The 20,934-nt window shown below is 39.4% G+C and overlaps 1 protein-coding gene across 1 annotated transcript in view; it reads left to right on the top strand.

Annotated features, from left to right (window-relative positions):
• Positions 1-20,934, top strand: part of NCALD (neurocalcin delta) — a 478,271-nt gene that overhangs the window by 96,071 nt on the left and 361,266 nt on the right. The window contains exon 2 of the mRNA XM_030937324.1: positions 16,468-16,520. The gene's annotated coding sequence lies outside the window, so the exon portion shown is untranslated. The remainder of the gene's footprint in view (positions 1-16,467; positions 16,521-20,934) is intronic.

Below are 20,934 nucleotides of genomic sequence, written 5' to 3'. Positions count from 1 at the left end.
ACTTATTTTTACTTTTCTCTTTTAAGTGAAAAAATATATAATGATATATATATTAGGTTATATATATATGTGTGTGTGTGTGTGTGTATATATATATATTTTTTTTCAGTCGCCCAGGCTGGAGTGCAGTGGTTAGATCTCAGGACACTGCACACTGCAGCCTCAAACTCCTGGGCTCAGTGATCCTCCTGCCTCAGCCCCCTGAGTAGCTAGGACTACAGGTGGGCATGATTATACCTGGCTAATTTAATTAAATTAATTAATTAGTTTTTTTTTTTTTTTTTTTTTTTTTGTAGAGATGGGCCTTGCTATGTTGACCAGGCTGGTTTTGAACTCCTGGCCTCAAGCAGTCTTCCTACCTTAGCCTCTCAAAGCGCTGGGATTACAGGTATGAGCCACCATTCCTGACCAGCTTCTGATCTTCTACTAGAGATATTTTGTCATAGTCTCTGTGTTCTTCAAACTGTTTATTATTATTATTTGGCTATGTTTCTATAGCAACAATATGATTTTGTGATATAAGTAACATGTGCAATTAGTTGGGGAAAGGGTTGCCATGAATGTCGCTAGAAATGGTGCAAGAACATGACCATGTCCTGCCTCTGCAACTTCAGAAATCATTTTGAATGAGGAGCCTTTTGTGAATGAAATTCTATTAGTGAAAATTTTTATCTTTGCAATTGTGGTAAATATTGTAACTACCTGGGAGAGAATCTTTTGGTTCATTAAAGAGATAAGTAGCTACCTAATGAGAAACTGTCAGTAATCTCATGGACATGTGGAAGAATATTTATTTTTAAAAGCCTGGTCAAGCAGAGGGCCTCAGGAACAAACAATTCACTCTTTTAATTAGCTCCTGGATTCTGTTGCCTTTCTCTGGACTATGGAGACCTCTGGCTACACAGTGCACTGTTACTGAGTGTTGAATCTCAACAGAAGTTGATATTCTTTGTGTTCTCTGATTTTCTCCATGTGAATCATTGTCTCATGGCAGGCTAAAGCAAGTGTGATACAAATATATTTTTAAAATAACATAAAAACACTTAAACTTTGGAAGAGGGAGGGAATGTGTTCTGTTCTAGAAAATAGACCACTATCAATGGGTAAAAGGTCACCATTTTGGGTTAATATGAGGAATAACTTTGTTATTACAAGAAGAGTCCCCCCATAGCATGGCTCACCTTTTTGAAGCAGTCACTGAGATTCTTCCAGCAGAGACCAGGTGATCAAAAAGTATGTTACTGAATTTAAGATGAAAAAGGTGGGGCCCATGCACTGGGTGAGACCTTGCACTAGGTTACTTCTAGTATCGTTTGCAACTCTTGGAGATTCTACACTTACATAAGATTTTAAAAACCATGTGTGTACTTATCTAAAGTAGTGAAATTCATAGAAATAGAAAATAGGATGGTGGTTACTGGGGCTCAGGGCAGGGGGAATAGGAATGTTATTGTTTATTGGGTATAGACTTGCAGATTTGCAAGATGAAGAAGTTCTAGAGGTTCATTACACAACAATGTGAATACAATGAACACTACTATACACTTATAAGTGTGCCTACTGTGAGGTTAGCCCTAGGCCAAGCACTGTCAGGGACACATAAGTTTAAGACAGTCCCTGCTTTCAGTTGTCTCACGGTCCACTTCTGCTATTAAACCAAGGATGCTGAGCAGCAGCCCAGAAGCCCACACTAGCTAACCATGATGTCATCACTGCCACTGCCATTGAAGGCACTGCCAGAAGCCCAAAGAAACAAAAACACTCCTCCCTTCTTCCAGTCTTATAATATCCTGCTAGTGCTCCCATGACAAAGCCCAATAAGAAGCCAATTGGTGAGTTATTCTGAGAAATGTGGCATGCTACTTTCTTTCCCCATCAGTATAGTGGAAGGTATAAGGATGAATGTGAATTTGGGTTGGCAATACACTGTTAGGCACAGTCCACCCCTTTGTCTCCTTTTCATCTATACGCAGCCCTCCACCCATATATAAACTTGACAAAGCAACAACAGCAACAGTATAATGCTTCTGTTGATGCAATTATCCTTTGTACAAATGAAGCCATGCTCACTAGTTCCCTGATAAGGGGGATACGAAGTGCCATTAGTCGGTGCATTTACATTTATATGTTGATGATGTTAATTCCCCTTACAGGTTAATCAAAATCCCATTTATCATGTAACTTACAAGACTAAATTGTAAAGTTAACCACCTAGTTTGTAGTTAACTTATATGACACACTCCTTGTATAACAGACACACTTGGGGAAAGGAAAAAGGGGAAAGTGAGTTCTATACACAGATATGTACAAGGAAGAAAATATACATAGTTGCTATAGTCCTCACTTCTGTAGCTGATCACAAAGCTGCGTGTGTGTGTGTGTGTGTGTGTGTGTATGTGTGTGTGTGTGTGTATTTAGAGGGAGGAGAGAGAGAGCAAGCAAGAAAGAAAGATCTAGGATTTACATTTTTATATATCTATATGTCTTCTTTCTTTCCTTATCAACTCCCATGTGCTTTTCTCTTTAACCCCTTGGTTGGTGAGGATTCTTTTTCTGAAGGGCTGATGCAAATCTTTACTCCTGAAAAGTCTGTGTACTTAGTCATCCCTCCTTTGTTGGTGTAGTGAAATCTTCTATTAACTTTACTGCTGGACATGGAAGTAAAAAGGCACCACAGAGAATCCTCTGGATTACAGACATCTTTCTTAATGCCCCCATTATCCAGCAACAATCTTATTATAGCTTAGTAATTGGGACCCCAGTTAGCACAGTAGAACCATTTTTGTTTGTACAATGGCTTAAGGAGTCTGAATGACCAAGTGGTAATCTCAAATTCTAGTTCAGTGGAACCATTCTGGTTTCTGCAGCTGGCTTTTCTTTTCTTAGAAATGAATAACTTTAAACCAGCAGAGCCCAAAATCTTAGGCACAGGTAGCAACATTTTTGTGACTAGCGTATTAGGCATAATAGTTAGAATAGACTCTCCCATTTTAATTTTTGATTCTCCGACCCATGTATTATAGATATGGGAGGAATACCACTCTCTGAGGGTTGTTGATTCAAAGCATGTACTTCATCCTGTAAGATATAGTGCCATAAACTTTCAAGAGGTTACCTCCCAGTTAGTGACAATTGAGCCTTCAGTAGGTGATTCCATCATTCTACCAGGTCAGCTGCTTCTGGATGATGGAATATATGGCAGGACTAGAGAATTCTGTGGCTGCAAGTCAATTGCTGCACTCTTCTGTTGTGAAATTAGCGCCTTGATCAGAAGTGATGTCATAAGTGGTGCCACAATGGTAAATAAAGCATTTTCTAAGTATGTAATTGGTGGTACTTGGAAAAGGCAAACCCATATCCAGAGGAAATGTTGATTTCCCTGAGAACAAATCTTTGCCCACTTCATAATGGAAAGAATCCAGTGTAGTTCACCCACTATAGCACGGCTAAATAGTCCACCTGGACTCATTGCTGGCCCCTGCTGTTCGCAGGGTGAACACACAGTAATGGTGCTAGCCAGATTCACTGTGGTGAGCCTACACGTAGACTCTTTTGATTACTGTCATGACCACTCAGAAGATAAATCTATGGAGAAGTTACTAGGGTGGCTGGGAAGAAATGGCTGGCTGACATCCTCAGAATATGTTATCTTGTCCCCCTGATTATCCACAGCCTTCTCTGCAGTGGACGTTGTTTTGTGAACTTGCACATGAGATACAAATATTTCCCACTCATTGCCTTTTCCAAGAGGTCATCCATCTGCCTATTCCTCCATCCTCCTTTTTAGCAATTTTCAATTCTGTTCTTTCCAAGTCAATGACCATCTGGCCAAATCATTATCCATTATGTATGAGTTAGTGTAGATTTGTACTTCTGGCCATCTTTCAGTTTAGACAAAACAGATATCCAGATGTGTTATGAAGTTCTACCAACTGGGAGGATTTTCTCTCTCCACTATTTTTCAGGGCCACCCCTGAGTGGATATAAAACAGCCTACTTCTAGCTGTTGCTGATGTATAATGGAGTATCATATGCAAAACGTGTCCGAGTCTTTTTTCCCCTATCATTGTCTGGTTACAGGGAACTCCTTTTGAAGCCATAGGTGTGGGTTGAGAGAGAGGAAGCAATGTATCAGGAGTAGGTGGCCATAGGAATCTGAGCCATCGAATCATATGGCTTACTTGTATCCATAGGACTTGCTACAGACCCATCTTATATACCACTTCTACTTGGTGACAGAGTGTGACTTCACTTAGCTGATTTTATGGTTTGGTCAATTAAATGATGACCTGTTAGTTTATGGTGGGCAGCTCAGCTCATATGGTCATCTAGTGTCCTAGGGCAGGAGTTCTGTCTCCACAAGAGCCTGAGAATATGCTTTCAAGGGGAAAAATCAGCAGCTCTTACTCAGAGAGAGAAAATTAGCAGAAGAGGCTGGTTTTGCTCCAAAACTCTAGTACTCTAAGCCATGATTCTTACATAGGGCTTGCTCTAGGCTTGGACACAATCCCCTTTTGTACATGGGGAAATGAACTACACCTCCAGGGATCACAGAGAGATCAGAGGCCACAGAGTTCTACGATTAATGAACATGTTTCGCTTCATGTTTTCATACTCAAATTCTATTTCTTCCTAGCTAACTTTTTTCTAATATTGATCATAGCAATTTATTGAATATATTTTTGCTCACCTTCCTTCAATAGGAATTATTATTGCCTTATTTACCTGTTATACCTTTGAAAGTGATCAGATTTTTCATGTTTTCAAGGAGTTTGATGGACATATTTTTCTTTACTCTTTCTAAATCAAACTACATCATTATAAAATAAAACACAGATATAACCCCCACTGCAAATCAAATATGTAACATAGTGAATTACCATAAAGCAAACACATTTGTAACTACCATTCAGGCCAGGAAAGAGAACTTCACCAGCCTCCCTAGAAGTCTCTTCTGTGTGACCCATCTCCATCATAACCCCCTTCACTTCATAAGTAACCATTACCTGGACTTTTATATCAGTTGCCCAGCTATGCATCCCTAGGTACTGTAGCTTAGTTCTGCTCATTTAATGAATGTTGGTATACCATTCTTTTAATTTGTGCATTCCTGCTCCATCCCTTTCTTTTTCCTTATTGTTTGTCTGTGGATGAACCCAGCCTTCTGACTTTAGAGTTTCTCATAGGCTAGATTTTGCTGATTGCAATCTTATGGTACATTTCATTGTGTTCCTCTGTATTTCCTGCAGTGTAGTGGCTGGAATTTGAGGTTTGATCAAACTCAGGTGCAATTCCTTTGGCAAGATTTTAGGTGTGTTTTTCCATCAGGAAGCATATAACATTTGTGTTGTTTGTCTTTTTGTAATATTAACAATGGTTAATACTTAGATTCATTTAGTTATTGGGGCTCCTAAGATGATGATATTCCCCGTCGACATTTTTTTTTGCATTTATCACTTGGGATACAAATAATTGCTTCCCTTTGTCTACTTTATATTTTATTTATTTATTTATTTATTTATTTATTTATTTATTATTTTTTGTGATGGAGTCTCACTCTGTTTCCCAGGCTGGAGTGCAGTGGTGTGATACCAGCTCACTGCAACCTCCACCTCCTGGGTTCAAGTGATTCTTATGCCTCAGCCTCCCAAGTAGCTGGGATTACAGGCATGCACCACTACATCCAGCTAATTTTTATATTTTTAGTAGAGATGGGGTTTCGCCATGTTGGCCAGGCTCGTCTTGAATTCCTGACCTCAAGTGATCTGCCCACCTCCAAAAGTGCTGGGATTACAGGCATGAGCCACTGTGCCCAGCCCCTTATTCACTTTTTGGTTACCCAGTGATATAGTTCATACAGAGAGACAAGATAAATATTTTATTCTTTTTATTGACCAGGTTTCATAATAATAAGTTGGTTCTCTTTCATCCTCCAAAGGTTTATGCACATACATGAACTTGGGGACTTAAGCATTTTTAATGGCTTCCATTTAATTGCAGTTATCTTTCTGAAAGCTCAAATTATTGCATCTTTGACCAGTGGAAGCCTTTGAAAGTTGGCTTCTGTTTGTTTTTTCCTGGATGTTATTCTTGGATGTTCTTTGTGGATATAAAACTCTTGTGAACTGAAAAATCAAGAACTACTTCTCCAGCTCAGGCCTTTCTCTGATTCATTCATGGCCTTACATGACCAGGGAATATGTTTTGAAGAGTGGGGCACACCCTCTATAGAAAGGGAATACATGGTTTCTGTTTACAAATATTGCTGGCTTTGTCTTTAGAGACCAGAACGCTGGCTTCCTATTGAGCCATTCTCCTCTGGAAATGAGATTGCCTCACCAGTGTTGTTCACCTTTTCTGGAAATATCTGATATTAATTGTTTTCTCTAGAATAACTTATTCTTTTAGGAGGCATGTGTTCTTGTCTAGTCAAATATCCGGAATAAAATTGAAAATAGTTGAAAACCTGCCTTTTAACATTTCCCCCTGAAATTTGCTATGCAACCCAGTAAAGAGCTATAAATAAACTTTAGGAATAATATAATTAATCTTATTAAATGTGAGAGTGCTTCAGGCTTCTTTGCATGCAGTAGAAGGACTTGCATTAAAGTGAGCTGTGCCTTCAAAATGTAATTTCGCATCCTGACCGCAAGCTTATCACATCCCTCCCCTTTTAGTGACCTGTTTTTCCTTCAGCTCGAATGCTGTATTTTTGGTTTTCATCTCTAGCTTGGCCAGTTCTGAACATTTTAACTCTCTCATTTTTGTTACTGTGACAGCGACTTTGTGGAAATAGGGCTGTGGAGGTTTTTATGATGAAACATTGACAGGAGAAGTAATACTTGGCCCAGCACACGAAACAGAATCACTCACAAGAAAGAATAAAGGTGATTTTGAAAAGCTTATGACATCAATGTCTGTGACTATTTATTTTGGCTTATAGCATTCATGTTTGCAGGCTGAGTAATATAGATTTTCACTTACGAGTTCTATTGTAGAAGACCCTTCCCTCTGTAAAAGATCTGATTCTCTTGCTTTAAGTCTTTTGCCTGACATTCAGGGCCCTCCACAGATTTATTCCTGTCTCCCTCAAAAACACTTAGTGACTTCCTGTTGCCTGTTGGATTAAGTATACACTTTCCACCATGATTCCATTTTTACCTCTCCAGGCCCATCTCCCTGTCTTTCCTGTGGACATCTCTTCAGATCAGCTATTTTAGTTGCCTCTACTTTCCTGGTATACCCTACATTTTACTACTTTGGTCTTTGCTCACACAGTTTCTTCTATCCAGAATGGCTTTCTCTTCTATCTGTATCTGCAGAGATCCTATCATTATTTTAAAATTCCTACTCTTCCATGAAGTCCTTCCTGATTCCTTCAAAGAAATATCACTCCTCCGAATTCCCAGGCAATGTCTTCATGACAGTTTCTTTATATTATTTTGTTATGTGACTAGCTGTTGTTGCTATTATTTATGTGTTTGTCACCACTCTGGGGTGACAACTATACATCCAAATTTTCCTGGGACACTCCCAGTTTATACCTGTTATCTCAGCACCTTGTCTGGTTAGTACCCCCCTTTTACTCTCAAAATTATCTTGGTTTGGACAATGAATTAAATGGTCACTTTTGGAACAAATGACCAGAAGTTTGGGGCTGCATCATACTCATCTTTTAATCTCTGGTCACTTAACACAAAGAGCAGTGTAATTCACATATGGTGGGCAAAGGAATTAGCAGAAAAGAGACTGGCTTGTGTTGGGGCAGGGACCACTTTGCCTGGGTTATCAGGAAATGCTAACCAGATTAGTTTTGATTCCTCCCAGAGATAGTCTTCCTAATGGCACTGCCCAGGGGCTATTATTTTCCCATCAGAAGGTGGGGATCCCCCAGGGTTTGATAAACAATCCTTCCCTACATGACGGCTGCAGGCATTGTTCCCCCTCAGTGGCTAGTGCATTTAGAACTTCAAAGGAGCATACTTGGGCATTGTGTAGAATATTTAGTTCACATGTGAAAGAGGCTTGCTTTATTTACTTGCATTCCTTTTTATTTAAAAAATTAGCCTACAGAAAAGTTGATAGAAAATAGCACATAGTCATACTGTCTTCATTTTGCTACATTTGCTTTCTTTCTCTTGCTTTCTTCCTGTATATACACATAGATTCAACTTTGTGTTTAAGTAAGATGTATGCATAACTGTTCATATTCTTTTCCTGAACTGCTTGAATGTAGATGAGGATATCATGATACTTCACCCTTCAATACTTCTACATGCTCCTCAAAATAAGGACATTTTTCTATGTAAACAATATCATTACTACACCTAAGATAATAATTTCACAAAATCATCTCAAATATAATCCATATTCAAATTTCCTTAAACTTGTTTGGGATCCAGAATCCAAATCTTATCTTGAAATACTACAGTTCCCATAATCCCCATGTGTCATGGGAGGGACCCAGTGGGAGGTAATTGAATCATGGGGGCAATTACCCCCATGCTGCTGGTCTTTGGATAGTGAATGAGTTCTCACAAGATCTGATGAATTTATAAGGGCCTTTCCCCACTTTTGCTCATACTTCCCCTTCCTGCCGCTGTGTGAAGAAGGGTGTGTTTGTATCCACTTCCACTATGATTGTAAATTTCCTGAGGCCTCCCCAGCCCTGCAGAACTGTGAGTCAATTAAACCTCTTTCCTTTATAGATTACCCAGTCTCAGATATCTCCTTATAGCAGCATGAGAATTGACTATTACAGTAAATTGGTACTGGGTGTGAGGCACTGCTGTAAAGATACCCAAAAATGTGGGAGCCACTTTGGAACTGGGTAACAGGTAGAGGTTGGAACAGTTTGGAGGGCTCAGAAGATAGGAAGATATGGAAAAGTTTGAAACTTCCTAGAGACTTGTTGAATGGTTTTGACCAAAATGCTGATAGTGATATGAACAATGAAGTCCAGGCAGAAGTGGTCTCAAATGGAGATGGGGAACTGGTTGGGAACTAAAGTAAAGGTCACTCTTGCTATGCAAAGAAACTGGTGACATTTTGCCCCTGTCCTAGAGATCTGTGGAACTTTGAACTTGAGAGAGATGATACAGGGCATCTGGCGGAAGAAATTTCTAAGTGGCAAAGTGTTCAAGAGGAAGCAGATCATAAAAGTTTGGAAAATTTGCAGCCTGATGATACAATAGAAAAGAACTATTTTGGGGGGAGAAATTCAAGCCTGCTGCAGAAATTTGCTCAAATAATGAGGAGCTGAATGTTAATCACCAAGATAATAGGGAAATGTCACCATGGCATGTCAGACACCTTCACAACAGCCCCTCCCATCAAAGGTCTGGATGCCTAGGAGGGAAAAATGATTTTGTGGGCCAAACCCAGGGCCTCCCTGCCTTGTGCAGTCTTGGGACATGGTGCCCTGCATCTCAGCTGCTGCAGCTCCAGCCTTGGCTAAAAGGAGACAACATACAGCTCAGACTGTTGTTTCAGAGGGTGCAAGCCCCAAGCCTTGGCAGCTTTCACGTGGTATTGGGCCTTTGGGTGCACAGAAGTCAAGAATCGTGGTTTGAGAACCTCTGTCTAGATTTCAGAGGATGTATGGAAATGCCTGGATGTCCAGGCATAAGTTTACTGCAGGGGCAGAGCCCTCATGGAGAACCTTTGTTAGGGTAGTGCAGAAGGGAAATGTGGGGTCAGAGCCTCCACTGGGGTACTGCCTAGTGGAGCTGTGAGAAGAGGGCCACTGTTCTTCAGAACTTAGAATAGTAGATCCACTGACAGCTTACACTGTGTGCCTGAAAAAGCCACAGGCACTCAACACCAACCTGTGAAGTTAGCTGACAGGGTGGCTGTACCCTGCAAAGCTACAGAGGTGGAGCTGCCCAAGGCCATGGGAGCCCACCTCTTGCAACAGCGTGATCTGGATGTGAGATACGGAGTCAAGGGAGATTATTTTGGAGCTTTAAAATTTAATTACTGCCTTGTTAGATTTCAGAGTTATATGGGGCCTTTAACTCCTTTGCTTTGGTCAATTTCTCCCATTTGGGATGGGTGCATTTACCTGATTTCTGTACCTATATTATATCTAGGAAGTAATAACTTGCTTTTGATTTAACAAGCTCATAGATGGAAGGAACTTGCCTCATCTCAGATAAGACTTTGGACTTGGACTTTTGGGTTAATGCTAGAATGAATTGAGACTTTGGGGGACTGTTGGAAAGGCATAATTGTGTTTTGAATTGTGAGGACATGAGATTTGGGAAGGGCCAGGGGCAGAATGATATGGTTTGGCTGTGTCCCCACCCAAATCTCATCTTGAATTGTAGTTCCCATGTGTTGCAGGTGGGATCTGGTGGGAGACAATTGAATCATTGGTGTAGTTACTCTCAGTGAGTGAGTTCTTACAATATCTGATGGTTTTATAAGGGGCTTTCTCTGCTTTTGCTTATACTTCTCCTTCCTGCTGCTGTGTGAAGAAGGATGTATTTGCTTCCCCTACCATGATTATAAGTTTCCTGAGGCCTCCTCAGCCCTGTGGAACTGTGAGTCAATTAAACCTCTTTTCTTTATAAATTACCCGGTCTCAAGTATGTCCTTATAGCAGCATGGGAATGGACTAATACACTGCTATTCTTGTTGCACCCCCCAAAATGTATACCTGTAGACATATGTTCCCCCTCTGCACACCTTTTGTTATACTTAAGGATCCACATGCCTCAAAGATATAACATGATTTTTGCCTACAGGAAGTTTGTAGTCTAGTAGAAAAAAGAATAAGATGGAAATGCATTATATATCATGGGTACTCCAATTTAATTCTGTTCAGGGCACAGGTGAGTTGCTAGGGAGGCAGTGGACTTTTCTACCTGCATGGTTGGGAGAACAGAATATTATGTACACATGGAGTAAGGCTGGAGCTACTACTCATTGATTTTTAAACTTTTATTGAGTACTAGGCACTGTGCTAGCCTCTGGGGATGAACTTTGAACCTTAACCATCTCTACTTCACAGAAGTGAGTATTCATTGTGGGTGATGAGCTTTGAAATAATAACCTCAATATTAAATATATAACCATCCATTGTGATAAATGCAATGAAGGAAAAGAATAGTGAAGAGTATGTAGCAAAGACCAAATTTCCTTTTGGGGTGGGCATGATGGGAGGTCTCACTGAGAGAGTCACATTGACCCTGAGTCAAATAATGAACCTGAAGAATGAGTTCAAGTTAGGTGAATGAAGAGTAGCTAGCAAGGGGTCTCCATGTTGAAATGTCTCCACTGAGGAAGAAAGCAGAACCTACAGAGGGCTGGCACAGCTAGAGTTGAGCCCGAGAGGAGGGTAGTGTCAGGTTGAGAGGCAAGGGACAGGTCATACAGGGCCCAGGAAAGAAGTTTTCCTCTTGAAAAAAAAAAAACCATAATTGTTAGATGGGCTCTTTTGGAGTTGGGATGGGGAGCAGTTGGTTTGTTAGGACATGGAGAACAAAGTATCCTGATAACTGGAAAATGAAACAACTTGACAAGGCTGGAATATGGGGTGTGAGGGAGGACATCGTGTTGAATTTTGAATTCTTCTTAGAAGCAACAGGGAGCCATTGAAGGGTGAGTATGATCAGAGGGGTGATGTATCAAAAGTGTATTTAAGAAAGAGAAATCTCAAAGATGAATGAATTACTTGAAGATGCTGAAGGCTGGAGGATCTTGCAGTTGTCCAATAGGTAGAGGATGAAGGCTTAATTAAGGCAATGAAAATGGGTGGAGACCAGAAGACAAAGTTCCTCAGTAGTCACTATCTACGGGATTTGGTTATTGATGAGAGGAGGAGGAAATGGAGTATTAAATGGTGTTCAGGCTCCTGGCTATGTGATGAGTGGAAAAGGATAGCAAGAAAAGGAATTGTTTTGGGCAATCGATGGTGTTTTGATTTGCCCCTGATAAGTGCCCCGATAAGTTTGATTTGTACCCAATAAATGATAAGGGAGATCCAGCCTGATGTTACATAAGCAACTGATTAGTTAATGTTCCCTGGACTTGCAGATGTTCTCTCTGAATATTTTTGGTCTATTAACATGGTATTTATTAAGCAAGTTGGAAGCATGCAAACTATTTATAAAGGAGTACTTGCATTTTACAACTGACAGATTACTTTATTCGGAATTACTCATGACAGGCTTTTTTGTGTGTGTTTGAGAGACATTTGACTTTGCCACAGTTTTTTTAAAATATGGTATTTCTGGTATGTTTATATATTGTGGGTTTTCAAAAGCAGTTAAATGTCACAATTAGGTTTGCTGTGTTCTGTTTTTTTCCCATTCAGTTACCCATGAAATATACAAGTACAACATCTGGCAATCTTCTTTATAAGAACTCTGGCAAAAGAGCAACAAGGATTAGATTCAGCACTTGTCAAATCATCCAATTGTAATATTTTCATCTAGAGTTGAATCTGAAGCTGGGTGAAACTGCCATGTAAAGAGGAGTTCTGTGTAATGTCACAGAGGGGCCATTTAGGAGAATTCCTTTTATGGTTGGGGCATTCTTGAGATGCCTGGAATAGCCCATTTGTATTGTATCATTGAGATGGAAACACAGCTAGGACGGGTCAAGCCACCATGATGACAAGATCCACACAACACTTCTTTTCTGTTATTTGTCAGACTAGAGCCCTGGTTGGCTGATAATAGCAGACCTTCCTTTTTTATTTCATTTTTCTATGGCAAATCCTTGGTCTCGGAAGTGGAAAGCCCCTTTCCTAGCTTGAAGGCCATATATTCTTAGAACTGGAAGGGACCTCAATAACTGTTTTAATCCAAATCCCTGGCATTTTTGCCAATGAGAAAAATGAGACAGAGAGATTACACAATTTGGTCAAGGTCAATATGCTGAACTCCCTGCCCCTGCTAGATTCCCCCTTGGGAATGGGCAGCCTCTCTCTTCCTTTTATTTTATATTAATTAATTAATTAATTAATTAATTAATTTATTTTTGCCAGAAATCAAAGTCTTCATTCACTTTATAAAAATCATCTGACTCATTTGAAAGAAAAATAGAGATGTTTTTCTCTGAAAACTTATTTTTGTTTTATTCTAAATGAGTTTTCGTTCTAACCCAGTGTGATTCCTCTCTATTCTAAGAGCGCTTTCATGGCACAGTATGACCTCTCTCTAATGGCCAGTGTTGCCTAGTTGGGCTTCAGTATAATGGTTACAACAAAAACCTCTGTGCTTTGGAGCATAGCATCATCTCTAAATTCAGGAAAGAACAGATGCTAGAAACTGTGGTCAGCGTCACTGCCTGGGCCTTTAGGGCGGGTGATGCTAGGAACTTCTTTAGAAGCAGTTATTTATTCAAATGAAATTTTTGAAAGGATCTTTGATTTTTGAAATGACAAATCTCATACCTTGGCCTTAGGACCAAGCACCCCATGACTTGGGAGTGCTAATGGGACTTGGTTGCCACTGAAGGGAGGGTGTGTGATGGGGTGGGTGATACCTGGAGCACTGGCCCAGTCAAGGGAAAGAATGAGAGTTTTAAAAATGAGTTGTGAGGGGGAAAGGGGACAAAAACACATGTGGTGCTTACCATTTACTGGCTTGGATGGGGGGAAATGGATTCACCAGAAGCCTCTTTCTCAGGAACCACCATGACTACACAGTTCTACCTTTCTCTCCATACCTTCTCCCAGCAGAAATGAATGGTTTCTGGTCTGGATGTGTGGGAGGAGTGGTAAGTATGGCTGTAGTTCATCATGTTGACTATGTTCTGAGACTCTAGGGGCTTGGCTTAGAAAGCCAAAGCCTTTGTTTTGCTCCTGCTGGAACCTGTTTTCTGTGAGGTTGTGGACACTGCAAGAACCCGTTTCTGAAAAGGATCTGGAGGATGAGACCAGAGGAAACATCAATACTAGCTCAAAACAGAATGCCCCTACATTTTAAGAGCTCAATTAGAGAAAAACAGGGTCTGTATAGTGGGGTGTTCTCAATCTGAACCATTTCCAAGAACTGCAAGAGAGTGCAGTCATCTGAGCTAAGCACATGGAATGATGAAAAATTGCATCCTGGTGGATTTTCCTCAAGTCTTTGGAATAGACATAAATCTCTTCTTGCTGTTGCAAAGCTTAATGCTTTATTGAAATGATCATAGAATACTGGATTATTCTGTTCTGTGGGGACTCAGAGATGATCTGTGCTGGGGAGTCTCCATTTGTCCTTTCAGACCCACCCTCCCCCTTTTCCACACTGTTCTGGATCCAGGGAGGCTGGTCTCCATGGATCCCCTCAATGGGCTCCCCTGACCTCTGGTTTCTATTTGGATTTGGCCAATGGGAGGCACCTGCATCACCCCCTCTTGGTGGTTCCCTTAACCCTGTTCACACTGTGTAAATCGTCCTCTGCACTAAAGCTCCCATTTGAGTGTATCATCTCTTTTCTGCTGGGACCCTGTACAAATACATCATCTAATTCTGTATGTCCATTTTACAGATGAGGAAACTGAGTCACAGGAGGGCTATGGCTTTTCTGGTTGTGTCTCTTTCCTCCTCATGTTCCCAGACATGGCTGAGTATTTCCAACCTGATATCCTGAGTCCTAGAGTGCTGGATGGGGATTAGGAGACCTCTGGCACTCCTGTCCTCTCTACTTCAATGTGATGGTGCACGCCTAAGCAACTTCTGTGTATCAAAAAACTGTGTCCTTAAAAAATGGTATTTTAATAGGACAAAAAAGTAGTTAGGGAGAAGAGTCTCTGCTGGGAGTTCACTGTCATTTACTGGGCTAGCGGAAGGTCAGAAAGTATCTCTTTCCCCATGGTGGAGGCACCTGGTGCCAGGGCTTGGCTAGAGGCTGTGGGCTCATTGACCTACACCCATCTCAGCTTGGTGCCCTGTTAATACTGTGGCTCTGAGTGTGAATACCTAAGCCAATTTATTTCACTTATATCTTTATATTTTCCTTTTATATGGGCATCATAAAAATCCAAAAAAGTCTAATAGAGCTCTTTTAATATGTATAAAATAAAAATTTTAAGTCTTAGCATTGTATCACACTATAATGTGCCACCACTTCTTTCTTTTTTTTTTTTTTTTTGAGACGGAGTCTCGCTCTATGGCCCAGGCTGGAGTGCAGTGGCCGGATCTCAGCTCACTGCAAGCTCCGCCTCCCGGGTTTATGCCATTGTCCTGCCTCAGCCTCCTGAGTAGCTGGGACTACAGGCGCCCACCACCTCGCCTGGCTAGTTTTTTGTATTTTTTAGTAGAGACGGGGTTTCACGGTGTTAGCCAGGATGGTCTCGATCTCCTGACCTCGTGATCCACCCGTCTCGGCCTCCCAAAGTGCTGGGATTACAGGCTTGAGCCACCGCGCCCGGCCCACTTCTTTCTTTATAATTGGCATATAAAATAGTATTGTTTCTACAATCAGTGAGTCCTAATTAATGAAATATGGTAGGAAGCTTATTAAATTATCAATGTGAATCAAAAGATGGATTGGAAAGCTAAGGACTGAGGATGTCTCTATTAATTCTTTTGCTCAAAAAATATTTATTAAACATCTTCTGTGAGACCAGTCCTGGTCTAGGCATTGAGGATCCAGCTGTGAAAGACACAGACATGATCTGTGAACTCACAGGGAAGACAAGAAATACTGAATATATATTTGTATATATGATGTTACAAAAGAAAAGGTGCAGTGTTCTTTGGGAGTGTTAATAAATGACCTTAAGATGGTCAAGTGCGGCAGATGACTTGACTGGAGGAGCAACACTTAAGTGGAGAATGGAAGGACAAGTAGGAATTAGTCAGGTGGAGGTGAGTGGGGAAGGAGGAAAGTTAGTCCTGGCCAAGGGAGCAGTGTGTATGAACACTGGGCGCTGGCAAGAGGTGAGGTGGAACTGAAGGAAGTGTGAAGTAGCTGGAGCTCAGGAAATGGTACAGAGATGAGAGATGAGACTACAGAAGTAGGCGGATGTTAAATGATGAAGTACCTTAGATGTCATGGCAAGGAGTTTGGCTTTTATCCACAGGGCAAGAGAAAGTTGTGGAAGGGGTTCCAGGAGAAGAGTGTTATGCTTAAATTTTAGAATGATCACTCTGACTACTGTGCAGAACTGAAGTGCTATATATCACAGTCAGATGAAGCAAGCATGGTAGTAGTCATACTCACTTGATTAGCGGGATGGAAGTGGGATGAGAGGACAATAGCAAATGATACAAGGGAATCTTGGAGCAAGCAATAATCCCCATCACTGATTGCATTCTGCAGATATTATATTCTGATTTTAGAAACAATCAGAACCAATGTAGAACCAATAATAAAGAAAGAAATAGTGGCATATTAAAGTGTGATACAATGCTAAGACTTAAAATTTGTGTTTTATATATATTAACAGAACTCTATTAGATGTATTTAGACTTTTTAATGATTCTTCCTAGTTCCTGATAAGCTAAGACAATAATTTTATTTTTGACAGAGTGATTTCTTCTGACTTGAGCCTGCAGTGTGCTGTGAGAGATCCAACACCAGGTAAGTATAGAACAAGTTTTTCTTAGGTTTGTAAACAACAGTTTTCTCCCAAGATTCCTTAAGACATACATAAACATAACATTCTATGTAATCCTCATTTTAGCCTTTTGAGTCTTACTTCCATCTTATACATGAGGAAATTGAGGCACTGGTAACTTGACATGCACAAAAATGTTCATCACAGCATACATTATGATAGTAAAATAATACAAAATGAAAAGGAGAGAATGTAAATATCCAATAGTAGGTAAATTGTATTAAATTAATTATGGCACATTCATTTGATGGAAGTATTTTAAAAATATTCATTATCACCTTAAGATGTTCTCTTCTATTCCCAGTTTGGTAAAAGTCTCTATTATAAATATATGTTGAATTTTATTAAATGCTATTCTATATCCACTGAGATGATCAAATGATGTTTATGCTTTCATTTGTTAATTTTAGTTTACATTAATGGATTTTCTAATGTTAAGCTACCTTGCATTGCTGAGATAAAACCAACTTTGTAATGATGTGTTGTCTTTTCTATACTTAGCTAGATACAATTTGCTAAGTTTTAGTCATAAATGAGATTGACTAAAATCTTTCTGTGATTTTTCTTGTCAGGAATAGTTTTCAAAATACTGAAATTACTTGCTACTTAAATGTATACTGGAACTTGACAGTAAAACAGTTTGGGCCAGATGTTTTCTTTGAGGAAAGAAATTTTACTAACTGATTTATTTAGGTTTTCTATTTCTTCTTGAGTCAGTTTTGTTATGGTTTCAGTTACATATACATATTTCTGTTGAATACATATGCAGGAGGGGAATTTCTGGATCATAAGGCAGGCATATGTTCAGCTTTAGTAGATACTATCAAACTGTTTTCAAAGATGGTTGCATTAATTAAAAAATTTATACTATAATCAGGAGTGTATGGGGGTTCTAATTAGTCCACATATTTTCCAAAACAAGGTGTTTTCTGTTTTTTTGTTTTGTTTTTTTAAGTTAAGCTCTTCTGGTGGGTATGTAATAGCATCATATTGTTTAAATTTGCGTTTCCCTATAGACTAATGAGGTGGGGCACCATTTCATATATTAATTGGCCATTTGGGTATCTTGTTTTGTGAGAAGCCCCTTCAGGTCTTAAAAATGTGAAAACATTGGGTTGTTTTAAAAATTAAATTGTCTTTCTTATTGAGTTGTAGGCATTTTTGATAATATATATTTTAGATATATCCTTGGTAGGATATATGTGTTACAAATATCATCTCTTTTTCTGTGGTTTTTTACTCTTTTTTATGAACAAAAGTTCATTATTTTATGAATTTCATATATTATTTTACCTTTACATTTCAATCTATAATATGTCTGGAATTGATTTCATTGTACATGGTGTGAAGTATAAGGTCAAGATTAATTTTTTTCCATGTGAAGATCCAGTTGACCAAGCCCCATTATTTTGCCATAGCACTATATGTCTATTTTGGTTAGGGTTACTGAGGTAGGATTAACACATGGAAAATTCATTCTCTTAAAATATATGGTTTGATACATTTTGAAAAATGTATGTAATCATTGTTTTACCTCACAATCAAGAGGTAGAATGTATCTAACACTTGAAAATGTACACCTTTGTAGTAAATCTACTCCCTCTACCTGTAGCCCTTGACAACCACAATCTAGATTTGGCTCTCTGCTTCTCTTTTTTCCAGAATATATAAATGACATCATATAGTATGCAGCCTTTGTTTCAGATTTTTTCACTTGGGGTGTTTTTTTTTTTTTTTTTTTGAGATTCATCCATGCTGTTATAAGTAACAGTGGTTTGTTCCTTTTTATTGTTGAGTAGAAGAATTCCATTGTGTGGTATACCACAAGTTTATCCATTAACCAAATGATGAAGATTTGGGTTGTTTACAGTATTTAGCTACTAGGAATAAAGCTGCTACAAAGATTCATGAACAGGCCTTTGTGTGGACATATGTGTTCCTTTCTCTTGGGTAAATTACTAGGAGTGGGATTATTGTATCATATGGAAAGCATAGCAAATATATGTTAAACATTATTTTTAAAAATCCCCCAAACCGTTTCCAAAAGGACTGTGCCATTTTACATTCCAATCAGCAATATATGAAAGTTTTAGTTGCTCCATAGCTTCTCTAGCACTTGGTATTATCACTCTTTGTAATTTTAGCAATTTGAGTGTATAGTGTTATCTCATCATAGCTTTAATTTTCATTTCCCTAATGATGTTGAACACCTTTTCATGTGCTACTTTGCCATCTGCATATCTTCTTTGATAAAGTGTCTGTTCAAATCATTCACCCATTTAAAAATTATTTGTCTTAATGATATGTAGCTAATTAGAATATATTCTGGATACAAATACTTTATTAAATATGTGCCTTGCAAATACTTTTCTCAGTGTCTAGTTTATTTCTTTAAAAGTCCTAAAAGTATCATCCAAAGAGTAGAAAGTTTTACATTTTGGTGAATTTCAGTTTATCAATTTTTAAAAGTGGAAGAGTATTTTTTTTTTTTTTTTTCTTGAGATGGAGTCTTGCTCTGTCACGTAGGCTGGAGTGCAGTGGCTCTATCTTGGCTCACTGCAACCTCTGCCTCCCAGGTTCAAGCAATTCTCTTACATCAGTCTCCCAAGTAGCTGGGATTACAGGTGCCCACCACCACACCCAGCTAATTTTTACATTTTTAGTAGACACGGGAGTTCACCATGTTTGCCAGGCTGGTCTCAAACACCTGACCTCAGGTGACCCACCCGCCTCAGCTTCCCAAAGTGTTGGGATTACAGGTGTAAGCCACTGCACCCAGCCTGGAAGAGTAGTTTTAAGTACTATTTAGGAAATCTTTGCTAAAATGAAGGATGCAAAGATTTTCTTATTTTTTCTAGAAATTTTAAAGCTTAAGCTTTGTATTTAGTTATATGATCCATTTTGAGGTAATTTTTTATGTCTTTTGTGAGGTAAGGGTCAAGAATAACTTTTTATATGGATGTCTAAATTTTCCAGCATCACATATTGAAAAAGCTACTCTTTCCCCATTTTAATTACTTTGACACCTCTATCTTTCTCTCCCCTCTTTGGTACTCTAATTATATGCATATTAGACCATTTTATACTGTTTGACAGCTCTTGCATGATCTTTTTGTTAAAAATATTCTTTCTCTTTTGATTTCAACTTGGATAAAGTTTCTATTAATCTATCTTTAAGTTTGTTTATTTTCTGTACTTCCCCTCTCTCATCTAAGATGCTTTATCTTTTCTTGCATTTTATCCTCCTTTTCTATGAAAGCCTTTAACATATTAATCATAGCTATTTTAAAGTCTCTGATTGTTCTAAAATCCAGGCCATCTCTCTTTCTAGCTCTGTTGATTGCTTTATTTTGACAATGAGTTGAGGGCTTTTTGTTTTTGCTTTTTTGAGTGTCTTGTAATTTTGATTGCATGTTGGAAAGTGTTTGTAGAACAGCAGTAGATAATAAATAATATTGCTACTCAGAATTGGGCATACTTCTTCTTCTGTAAGATTGTTGATATGAAGAGTTGAGTCAATCTTGTTAGTAGTTAACAACAAGATTGGTAATTAGTACTGAGTTTGGGTGGAGTTGAATTTGTGATTACCATAGTTACCTTCACGTAACTATGATTCCAAAGTTCTCCAATGGTGGACTGCAGTGACCTTATGCAGTGGCATTCCAGAGTGTTTTTCTACATGTCTAAGCTCCATCCTCAGTTTTCAGCAGACTCTTCACCCTTGCTCCACAAAGGGGACCTCTCTCTCCATGTTTGTGCTCTTCTGCTAGCAGTAGATTGCTCTTGTTCATTGTACTAGGCAGAGCTGTGGTGGTGGTGGTAAGTTCTCAGTTCAACTGGGCCAGCCTCATTCTTAGGTAGGCCTTATGTTTCTGGGCCTTGGGACTGGGGCTTTGTTAGTGTTCCTGCTTCTCTTCAAGGCAGCCAACCTTTGCCTTGTATCTGTGGAGTGTTTTGTGTGGGAGAGAGTTTCCTGCCCCTCCCTCACTGGTAACAGACCTCTTGTTTGTGTCAGCACAGGATCCTGGACCTGCAAGTTTCTTGTCCTTCCCTTAGGGCAGATGGCAGGCTTTTGCTTGTACCCCTTTCCAAGAATCAGTGGATTTTTGCTTGGACCTTGGGGCTGGGAAGGTGTTTTGGTCCTCTGCCAGTTGTTGAAAGCTTTTGCTTAATATGAAATAAAGTTTGGGAAGTAGATGGAAGAAGCATTACTTGCCTCTGCCCTACTAAAAGGAGAACTCCCCAGTCTCCAGCCCCACCCTTCTTTTTAATGAGTGTTCATTGCAGAACCCTGGGAAAAAGCTTGAGAGAGAGCTGGGGCTCATCTCATGTTTCTGAGGCTCCCAGGGATACTTTCATACTTGCCCACATTTGCCT

This window comes from Rhinopithecus roxellana, chromosome 9 (assembly GCF_007565055.1).
Source record: "Rhinopithecus roxellana isolate Shanxi Qingling chromosome 9, ASM756505v1, whole genome shotgun sequence".
Lineage (NCBI taxonomy): Eukaryota > Metazoa > Chordata > Mammalia > Primates > Cercopithecidae > Rhinopithecus > Rhinopithecus roxellana.
The sequence above is the reverse complement of the archived record's forward strand: the minus strand, read 5'-3'. Positions and strand labels throughout refer to the sequence as shown.